This window comes from Colobus angolensis, unplaced genomic scaffold, assembly GCF_000951035.1.
Source record: "Colobus angolensis palliatus isolate OR3802 unplaced genomic scaffold, Cang.pa_1.0 Scaffold306, whole genome shotgun sequence".
Taxonomy (NCBI): domain Eukaryota; kingdom Metazoa; phylum Chordata; class Mammalia; order Primates; family Cercopithecidae; genus Colobus; species Colobus angolensis.
This window is the reverse complement of record NW_012116333.1, coordinates 750,360-760,915: the sequence shown is the minus strand read 5'-3', so window position 1 is coordinate 760,915 and position 10,556 is coordinate 750,360. Positions and strand designations below refer to the sequence as shown.

Below are 10,556 nucleotides of genomic sequence, written 5' to 3'. Positions count from 1 at the left end.
GCAAAAAATAAGCCATATTGATCAGGAAGTGTGGGGTGACAGATACCCTGTTTTTTTCATTTTTATTTAGTTTTTTCTAGAGCTACTTATTTTATATTCTGGCCCAAGAAGACTCCTAAAATATAAAGGAAAAAGTAATACAGATTTTAAAGTTGTGCCATTGTAATGTCAGAAAACTAAATAACAGTCAAATTTTGAACATGTAATGCTACTATTAGTAAAAATAAGTGTAATTAATGTAAAGTTGTATAGAGATTACTAAATCTTGTATACTTGAAAATATTGAAATAGTTCACAGAAGTCATTTGTTTCTCTTTTATTTAAAATGTAGCAAGTTTCTAATTTTAAAGACATACATGTTAAGAGATGCCTTTACTTTTTTTATTTTTAGTTATTATGGATGCATAATAGTTGTACATATTTATGGGGTACGTATAGTATTTTGATAGAGGCATACAATGTGTGATGATCAAATCAGGGTAATTCAGATATCCATCACTTCAAACATTTATCATTTCTTTGCGTTAGGAACATTCTAATTTCATTCTTGTAGTTATTCTGAATTATATAATAAATTATAGTCACCCTATTGTGCTGTTGGACATTAGAATTTATTCTATCTAACTGTATTTTTGTACCTGTTAACCTTTACCTCTGTGTCCTTCCCTCCCTGCTCCCCTTCCCAGCCTCTTAACCATCACTGAGGGAGATACCTATGTAAATCTTTTTCAGATTTTCAAAAGGAGCACACATATTTGGTAAAATAACTAATGCAGGGTACACACAATGCGCATTTTCTCTTTCCTTGCTCTAACCGCTGGTCTCTCAGGTCCATGCAGAGCAGTATCCTTCCAGATACATATGAACACACATGCCACTCTTTAAAAACACAAATGGTAGGTTATTTTACACACTCTTCTGTGCTTTGATTTTTTTCGTGTAATATATCTTGGAGGCATATAATCAGTAAGTACTGTAGCTCTGCCTCTTCCTTTTTAATGTAATATTCCATTCTATAGATGCACCATAATTTATTTAGCCTAGCTTATGTTGATTGCTCTGCTCTGGGTTGTCAAAGCCTCCTGACTACGGCAAAGGCGCACACAGTACGTGGATTTGGGTGTGTACGTGCGTGAGTGGCTTAGGGGAGTAACACTGGCTTAGATGACAAAGATTGGCAGCTGAGGGCCTGTTTGCTCCCTGTTCTTCCTGACCCTACAACCAGCTGCTTGCCCCTTGGCACTCTGTGGCATCAGATGTGGTGTGAAGATTTTCCACCTGTTCTTCGAGCTGGTCCAGTGTTGCTGGAGAGCTCTGCTAGCTGCCTCGGTCTGCAGTGGCAGTTGTGCTTTCCTACAAGCCCAACTTCATATATTCTGTGGTTTCGGGTTTTGAATGTTTCCTAATTTAATAAAAGGTGGGCATTTCTGTTTTCCATTTTGTGTTATTTTCAGTTATCCATGGAAAGGTAAGAACAGAACTATCTTTAATATTAAAGCTAGAGGTTTCCAGGAATCAATTCTGAAATTATTTTGCATCTTTGAAACGTCTTAAATTTTAAAAATTGGTGTTATCTGCTTATATTTTCTTATACACTACCATTCATCGTATTCTTACTGTTTTTTGACTTAATTCTAAACTGGTAGCTATTTTAAAAAGTTTCTGAGCAATTGAGTTATACAAATTAACGTACAAGATAGAGGTTTCCACTGCATACTTCCCAGCAAAAACAGATTTTATGTGTGTGTGTGTGTGTGTGTGTATGTGTGTGTGTTTGTGAGGAGACTGAAAGAAGAGGTTGGTTTTCTGTACCTATTTAATATATTTCATTGATTATCATTTTCTTCCCATTCTTTGGATGTCAGAGACCTGTTATTTGGCTTAAAAGTATATTACAGAAAACTTCATTTCTTTAAATTAGGATTTCTTAGGTAAGGGCCAGGTTAGACCCAGCCTTTTCTGCATGACTTCTCATGCATTAGAATTCTTAAAATGCAAGTTTATATCCTAGTGGGCATTATCTTATGGTTGCCCTTTAGAGCAAGTCAGAGGGTAGTGGTTCCTCTGAGTGATGCCTGTGTAGTCATTTGATTTAGTCTGCAGTGGGACTTCTCAAAAAATTTCGAGGGCCAGATAGTAAATATTTTTGGTTTTGTGGATCATATCTTTTGCAGCTACTTAGCTCTGCAGTTGTAGTGCCCAGGCAGCCATAGACAATATGTAAATGAATTAATGTGGCTGTGTTCCAATAAAACTTCTGTTAACAAACACAGGTGATGGGTGGATTTGTCCCGTGGCCAGTTGCCAACCCGTAGTGTAGGTGGTCTGCTTTGGTAGTTTCTTTGAGAAATGATGTGTTCTGTTTGTAGGTACTGATGCTTATAGATGCCAGCTTTGGGTTTGAAATGGAAATGTTTAAGTTTCTAAACATCTTTCAAGTACATGGCTTTCCTAAAATTATGGGAGTTCTCACCCACCTCGACTCCTTCAAGCATAATGAGAAACTGAAGAAGACAAAGAAGCGATTAAAACACAGGTTCTGGACAGAAGTTTACCCAGTAGGAAGAGAAATAATTTTTAGATGCTAATGGTATAATCCTTTTAAAATAGACTGAAGAGGCCGGGCACAATGGCTCATGCCTATAATCCCAGCACTTTGGGAGGCAGACTCGGGCAGATCGCTTGAGGCCAGGAGTTTCAAGCTCAGGGCAATATGGCCAAACCCCGTGTCTACTAAAAATGCAAAAATTAGTTGGGTGTGGTGGTGTGCACCTGTAATTCCAGCTACTCAGGAGGCTGAGACGTGAGAATTGCTTGAAGCTGGGAGGCGGAGGGTGCAGTGAGCTGAGATTACGCCACTGCACTCCAGCCTGGGTGACAGAGTGAGACTCCATCTCAAACAAACAAACAGAAAGACTGAAGAGACCTTACTAAACGTCCCTAGGATTTGCCTCCTGAATTCCCTTAGTGTATGCGTTCACAGTCTCTGGAAGGTTTCCCTCAAGAGAGTGCATATTCTGGGCCTCTTGGTGTATCTCATTTGTCTCTGTACCTGCTGCACCAGGCAGTGTCTGGGTGTTTGGGGGTGGGGACTTAATAGAGTACATCAGAAGTTTCTCCCAGTTACAGGACCAGGCACTGCCCCTTCCTTTCCCTACTGCTCTGGTCCATCGGCCACAGAACTGTCTCTGTGCTCAGAGGCCTCACCTCCCTCTCCTCACCATACTTAGATGGATGCCCCTGCTCGGCTGCAGAGCAGTCTGCCTCTGTGGGGTTCTAATAAGTCCTGAAAGAAGCCAGCAAGGCTCTGGAAGCCTCAGGACAGCGGCTTTGCTGGAAGTCTCCCTTCTTAGTATTGCTTCTTGTTTAGAGCTTTTATTCTATTGCAGTATTGACGAGAATTTAATTGAAATTTAATTTTTAATTTTCCTTTCATGTTTAGGGTGCCAAGCTGTTCTGCCTTTCTGGAATGCTGCATGGAGAATATCAAAACCAAGAAATCCACAATCTGGGCCGTTTTATTACAGTTATAAAGTTTAGGCTTCTCACATGGCGAACTTCTCACCCTTATATCCTGGCAAACAGGTAAAAAGTGGTTGTAAATTTTTTCTTCCTGGGCCATATATTTCAAAGCTAAAAAGGCTAGAAAAAGAACAGTGATAGGATTTATTTTGTGCCTGTTTGAATAGTGGGGGTAGAAGTGTAGTTGATGGAAAATGTCTATTTATATCATTGCTCAAAGATGCTGTGCCTTTGGGAGTAAATTAATTATGAGATGTTTAGGAGAATGGGAGGACTTGGAAGCATTTAAGGCTACAGGATGTGGCCCCATCCTACATTCATTCTCAGTTTTCAGTGATGCTGCCTTCATGCCCGGGTGCTTGAGTCCTCGTGTGTGCCTTCAGTTTCCTTCCTTTGTGCTCTTCTTTGTGCTGTGGTTTTCTCAGCCTGGAATACCCTTTCTCCACCTGCCGGAATCCAAGCCACAGTAAAAATCCCAGAGCACAGGCTCACCCTCTTCCAGAAAGGGATTTTCTCAATATGTTCTTCGCTCTTCCCTGACCCCAGGTGGACATCATCTCCCTGTCTGATGTCTTACAGAATGAATGTCCCTGTCTGATGTCTTACTGAATGTCACTTTCAGCCTAGAGACACAATTATGTGCCTGCCCCCTTTCTTCTGCTGGACGGTGAACGGTGCTTCCTTATTTCTGTATTTTCTAGTTTTCTAAACGGCGTGCTTAGTGGACAAGAGTGTGATGAGTCATTGACACATGAAAGGAGGTATAAGAACTTTTGGCATTCATTTCTGCTGTATGATTGAGTTTATTTTTCTAGGATGGAAGATTTGACAAACCCAGAGGATATCTGAACAAACGTCAAATGTGACCGGCAGGTGTCACTTTATGGTTATGTAAGAGGAGCACACTTGAAAAATAAAAGCCAAATTCATATGCCAGGTATTCACTTGTTGTAGAACATATTAGAATTACACATAGGTTTCTTGGGATGGCTTCATTTCTCAGGAAAAGTGAAAAATGACCAAACAAGGGAAGATGGCCTTGCTGGAGGTTTCAAAAGTAAGCCAGCTATGTGTAGGCCTGCAAAGGTGTTACCGAATCCCCTCTTCTCTGACCTCTTATAGCTAGAGGACCACTGTTCCAGTGTGGCATGATGTCCTTCTTTAGGGTCATGGGTTAAGCCCTTGAACTGTGGATCATTGTTAACCCCCCAGTCAGCAGTAGATACTTACTAAGTTCCTGTCAGCTGAAGCTGGCTTTTTGGATCCTGTCTTCCAGGGGTAGAAGATTTTGCCATGAGTGACATCGGTTTCCTCTCAGACCCTTGTGCTCTTCCTGAGCAACGAAAGAAGCGCTGTTTAAATAAGAAGGAGCAGCTGGTTTATGTGCCTCTTTCTGGAGTTGGGCGTGTGCTGTATGACAAAGACACTGTCTTTGTTGACCTTGGTGGCAGCCACAGTTTTCAGGCACAGGTGAGACGGGAGTCATCGCTCTGAACTCTCATTATTCTTTCCGAGTCTATTTTTTAATCAAAAAGGTAATGTACTCAGCTTTTATTTATTAAGATTTTTCTCTTGTACTTATAATAAAGGCCCAAATGCATATTGTAAATATGTAGAATAAAAAGAATACCTTTTTTTCATTGTACCAAGCAGACGCGTCCTGTCCTCCATTCCTCCATGCCTACTTGATCTGTGACCCCGGCGCGGGCCCTGCTGCCTGTATGGCACCTGCATGGCTTATCTTCGTTTCTATAAAACCAGTGTGCTTGCCAGCTCTCGTTGGTCTTTTTCTTTTTCTCATTCACAATGGTCTCCTCATTCTTTATTTTAAAGCGGATTTCCAATGTTTATTTCTTAGTTCTCAAGTGGAATTTTGTTGGGTTAAAATCAGGGTTATTTTAAAATGTTAGAAAAGCTAGCACTGTTGTAGCACTGGAACTGAGATTTTTCTAGCTAGATGTTTAGGTTATCAGGTTATATATCTACTGAGCTTTGGAAAAGTTTAATGGATATGGGGATCCATTTCAAGCTTTGTTGTAAGGATTTTCTTCTTTGGTTTTTGAGGCACTAAGAAAGATTCTCAGGAAATGTGTCTAAGTTAATTTTGAAAACTGAGTGAAACCAGTGTCTCTCCAGGATCTTTGGACTTTCCTCATGTGCCCTTTCTTGGTGGTCTTGACGAGGTGGGGCCCACCCATGAGCTGGTCCAGAGTCTTATCTCCACCCACTCCACCACTGATGCCAAGATGGCTTCAAGTCGGGTGACGCTGTTTTCTGATTCCAAGCCACTTGGGTCAGAGGCTATAGATAATCAAGAGGAAGTCTGCTTTTTTTCTATTTTTAATAAAAAGATATATTTCAGAAGATTATATCACCCATAATTCTGCCATCATAACACATTTTGGTGGAATTCATTCTGTGTTGTTTTGTTTTTCTTTGTGTGTGCATGTGTCTCTGAGGGCTCTTCACTTACCTGACATTATGAGGGAGGCTTTTCTAGAAATAAAATACAGGATACATTTTTCAACAGACCCCAAATGTTCCTCAAATACCATGCCATCTTCCATAGGTTGCTTTCTTGTTTTTTAAGAGACCTGAGGCCACTCGGCTTTCTTTTGGTGGCCAAAACACTAGAGCAGAGTCAGGGAGTTTGTGGCTGTCCAGAAGCCACATGCCTTGTCTCTGAAAGTTTTGTTTAGATTATGTTGTATTATTTCCCATGGGTAGGTTTCCACTGATGTATGGCTTATGTGAATTATTTTTCAGCCTGGGTTCGGAATTTATATACCTTTATACATAGTGGATGTTTGCAAAACATTGGTTTTGTTATATTGATTTGTGACTCCCAGTAAAATTTATCTGAAAATTTTGAGATAATCTAGTATGTAATTTGTTACAATGTGCATAAACTACCTACCTCAGTGCCTGATATAACGAGTGTTATTAGCTATTTTCATTTTTGCATATCTATCTGGTCATCCTTTTTCTATAAGAATACTGTCTTCCAATGCAGTTACAGGTAAAATACATAATTTTATTTCTATATTCTGAGCATTTTTTTTTCTATACAGTCTTTATGTAGTCATCATTTTGTTGTTACTGATGTTTTTTGTAATTGTGGTTTTTTTGTTTTTGTTTTTGTTTTGAGATAAGGTCTCACTTTGTCTCCCAGGCTGGAGTGCAGTGGCGTGATCTTGGCTCACTGCAGCCTTGAACTCCCAGGCTCAAGTGATCCTCCCACTTCTACCCCGCAAGTAGCTGGGACTACAGGAGTACACCACCACTCCCAGCTAATTTTTTAAATTTTGTTCTAGGGATGAGTTCTCACTATTGTTGCCCAGGCTGGTCTCGAACTCCTGGGCTCAAGCAATCTTCCCACCTTGGCCTCCCAAAGTCCTGGGATTACAGATGTGAGCCACTATGCGTGGCCTATTATTGCTGTATTCTAACTTATCCATTCTATTCTAACGTATCTCTTATGGTACGATTTTTTTGTTTTTTCTAATTTATGTTTTCATACATTTATATATCATGCTATGTTAAATAGCTTCGTATAGTTGTCTTTCATTCAGTGATTTTAGCCTCCTGATGATCTTCTCTATCAGTTATGGCACTGGTGGGTTAAAATGAATGTTCTTCCTCTGTCATTCCTCCTACATTTGTTAGCTGGCATCTTTAACAAAGAGCTTTCACTTCTCTTTATTTCAGTATCACTGCTGACTAATGCACTTGCGTTTTATTCCATGAGTTATTTTCCATCACTGTCATTGTTCTTTCTGATGCCTGTGCTGTCCCAGATTCGGCCGCGGGAGCCTTCAGCCTGTCTCCTGTGTCCTTTCAACTGTCTCTGTTAGTCTTTGAGCATTTCTTCCTTTCTGACAGAACAAGAGGATCCAGGCTCATTTTTCCCTCTTCCTGCCTTGGGCCTGGACTCAGCCATTTCTCTTAAGGATCATGTGTAAACCCGGGAGGCGGAGCTTGCAGTGAGCTGAGATCCGGCCACTGCACTCCAGTCCGGGCGACAGAGCGAGACTCCGCCTCAAAAAAAAAAAAAAAAATTAATCAGCTTTCCAAAAGATTTAAAAAACACTAACTTCCCTTTTGAGCAATTTTTTTCTAAAATTAGATGTTTTTTTAAAAGGATTATTCCTTTATTCTCTCTATAAGTTCTTTTGAAGTGTGGCATTAGGGAACCATGCCTGAGTTTGGTTATTAACTCTTCCATTGGTTTATCAGATCACTTTTTCCCTGCGCTATGTCATCTTAAACATGTTAAACAATTCCTTGACATTTTCTATTTCTTTGTATTTTCGTTGACTATATTGCCATTTCTAGGTTGGCTGATTAATGCACAAATTGAATTATTTTGCATATCCTTGGTAATTTAGGCTGTTGATGTCAGAGGAGGAAAAACAAATGGACTTGAAAACTGGTTGAATGCATTGGAAAGCCATTTTTGGAGATGATTGTAAGCTAACATCCTCTCTCCTTTCTTAGTCTCTTAATTTTTTTTTTCTTACCCAAGTATATACAGGTTGATTTTTTTTTCTTTCTAGAAGATCCAAGATCTTTGGTTTAGAGATATATCCTCTTAATGTTAACTGGTATTAGAATCCTCTTTTCTGTATTTTATTTCAATGTATTTTAAAAATAGAAATGATTATATTTTCTTTTAACTTGTGAAGTAGAGCATGGCATACAAATGTTGTATTCTCACTATTTTAAAAAATTACCTTCTTACTGTACAAGTTATATTTGGTGTATAAAGTCTATCCAGCTTTGTTGTTGATACAGTGTGATTATTACATATTGATAAGGTATGAATTGGAGATGGAATCCAAAATTAATGTTCTTATTGTAATTTTTAAGCTAATTGTAGGGTTGGTGGTGAATATTTTACTTCTGCAAAATGAAAACAGCATTTCATCAGAAGTTGTTTTATGGTCTTTCAGACATTTTGTTTTAAATCTTTGTTTCTTTTTGCCCATGAAGTATCTCTTTTGTGTGATTGTATTTGTGTGTATGTGTATTGATCTGCCTCTAAATTTCACAGCGCTCATTGTCAGGAATCAGTAGGATCAGTCCTAGGCAGAGAGCTGAGCAGTACTCTAGTACATCTCTGTGTCCTGGTTGCCACCTTATCTCTGTTGTTTATTTATAGATTGGAGAACTCTCTGACCTGTAACAAAGGTTGGATAGGTCAGAGACAATTGGAAAAGGAATCCTCTACTTTATTGTCCCCTGTGCCCCATGCCAAAATGCACTCTGAAATCTATATTTAAATATTAAATTAGTATGGTTAAGGTATTCTTTTTTAATGTTAAAAAATTAAATGGTTGGTCAGCCTACTTAATATTTACAATGCAGGACTTACCTTGCGTATTCTCTGTCTTGTATTTTTGCTTTATTTAAGCTAAACTGGCCTCTAAAGCTGGAAGGTGAATTAACAGTTGAAAATAATGACATGTATAAGGTGTGTTTGGAGGATTGCAGATGCAGGGGCACCGTACTGCTGAAGGAGTGTTGGAAGCTCACTACAGAAGATCGTAAAAGCAGACTGATGTGTATTACTTGCTGAAATATAAACTGGAGGCACAGGTGAAGATTACTAAACCTAATGAGCAGTTTGGCAGATAAGACAGGCTGTCAGGCCATGGCAGTTCAGCAGTGGGCGTGCTGCCTGTGAACCAAGTCATTTGTTCCAGAGGACTACACTTGAATACCACAAATAAAATTTTCCTTGTCACTGATATTTGGTATCACAATGAAATCAACGTTATCTTTCAGGTTTCCGGTTGAATTACCAGCCATTAACATCTGGTGATTTGGGTTGTAAAATTATTTTTAGTTTTGCCTGTTCACATTTCATCCACAAAGCACAAACAAGATATATTTTCCCACATAAGAATGTAAGCAGTATAAGACTTTAAAACACACTAATGAAATATACATGATTACATGCTTCAATGAACTAAAACTTTCATCTATGATCTTTATTTTGCAACACTCTGAAGTAACATTACAGTCCTTTCAGTGTGCTATGTTATTGATATCCCCTCCTTTACCCTGGGAATCCTTTGTTGCCATTGAGCATATGAAAGTTGAGACATGTGCATAGCTTCTCCCCATTGAGCACGTCAGTGGGGAGGAGCTGTGTACCGGGGATACTTGGCAAAGATTTTTATGAGTCTGTTGAATGTAACAGCTCCTTAAGGAAACTTCACAGTTTACCTTCCCTATTTTTTTTACCATTTGTAAACTAAGGCTCAGTGATGTAAAACATAATACATTCTGTGCTGTGGCATAACTGCAGCTTAGGTTTTCGTATTCAAGACAAGCACAGGTATAGCTGAAAATGTATGAATGCTTATTATGCCTCAAGATCCCTTTGTTGGTTTAGTTGTGACAATTTCCAAACACCTGACTTGGGGCTAAAGCATCTTTCTATCTGGCGTCAGTATTTCTAAGTTGCCTTTAAACTGAATGAACATCTGGTGTTTATATATAATTGCCTCAATGTGGAACACTGCAATTTAAAAAATTACATATATGTAATATAATATTTTACACTAAATAATAGTGACTGGCAGTCCATTGGCCAAAGAAATATTTTTTTTCAGATATTCTGCTCTGTGTCATCAGCTGTAGACACTGACCTGGTATTTATCTGGAAGGGCTGTCAGGGGTTCACAGTGCTGCCTGTGGGTTATCTCCAGACCCTTTACAGATGGCACTTTAGGACAGGGTGAATCACAGGTTGCACTAGAAGTTGCCTTTGAAATTAAACCTGAACTATGTGGAACTGGATCCCTTGTACACAAAGCTCTCTACCATCCAAATCCTCCTGAACTCTTAGGAAAGAACAGTTTTCCAGATTCATTCTTTCCACGCATAAGATTTCCCCACTGCCCAATTAAAAATTTTCTCCCATTCTGTGGGTAGCCTGTTCACTCTGATGGTAGTTTCTTTTGCTGTGCAGAAGCTCTTTAGTTTAATTAGATCCGATTTGTCAATTTTGGCTTTTGTTGCCATTG

The 10,556-nt window shown here is 39.1% G+C and overlaps 1 pseudogene across 1 annotated transcript in view; it reads left to right on the top strand.

The window, feature by feature from the left end:
* The window catches only part of LOC105517731, a 731,019-nt pseudogene that overhangs the window by 5,220 nt on the left and 715,243 nt on the right, over positions 1-10,556 (top strand). The window contains exons 5-9 of the transcript XR_001002708.1: positions 2,370-2,558; positions 3,443-3,585; positions 4,338-4,459; positions 4,799-4,992; positions 5,706-5,838. The product of XR_001002708.1 is annotated as a ribosome biogenesis protein BMS1 homolog (transcript). The remainder of the gene's footprint in view (positions 1-2,369; positions 2,559-3,442; positions 3,586-4,337; positions 4,460-4,798; positions 4,993-5,705; positions 5,839-10,556) is intronic.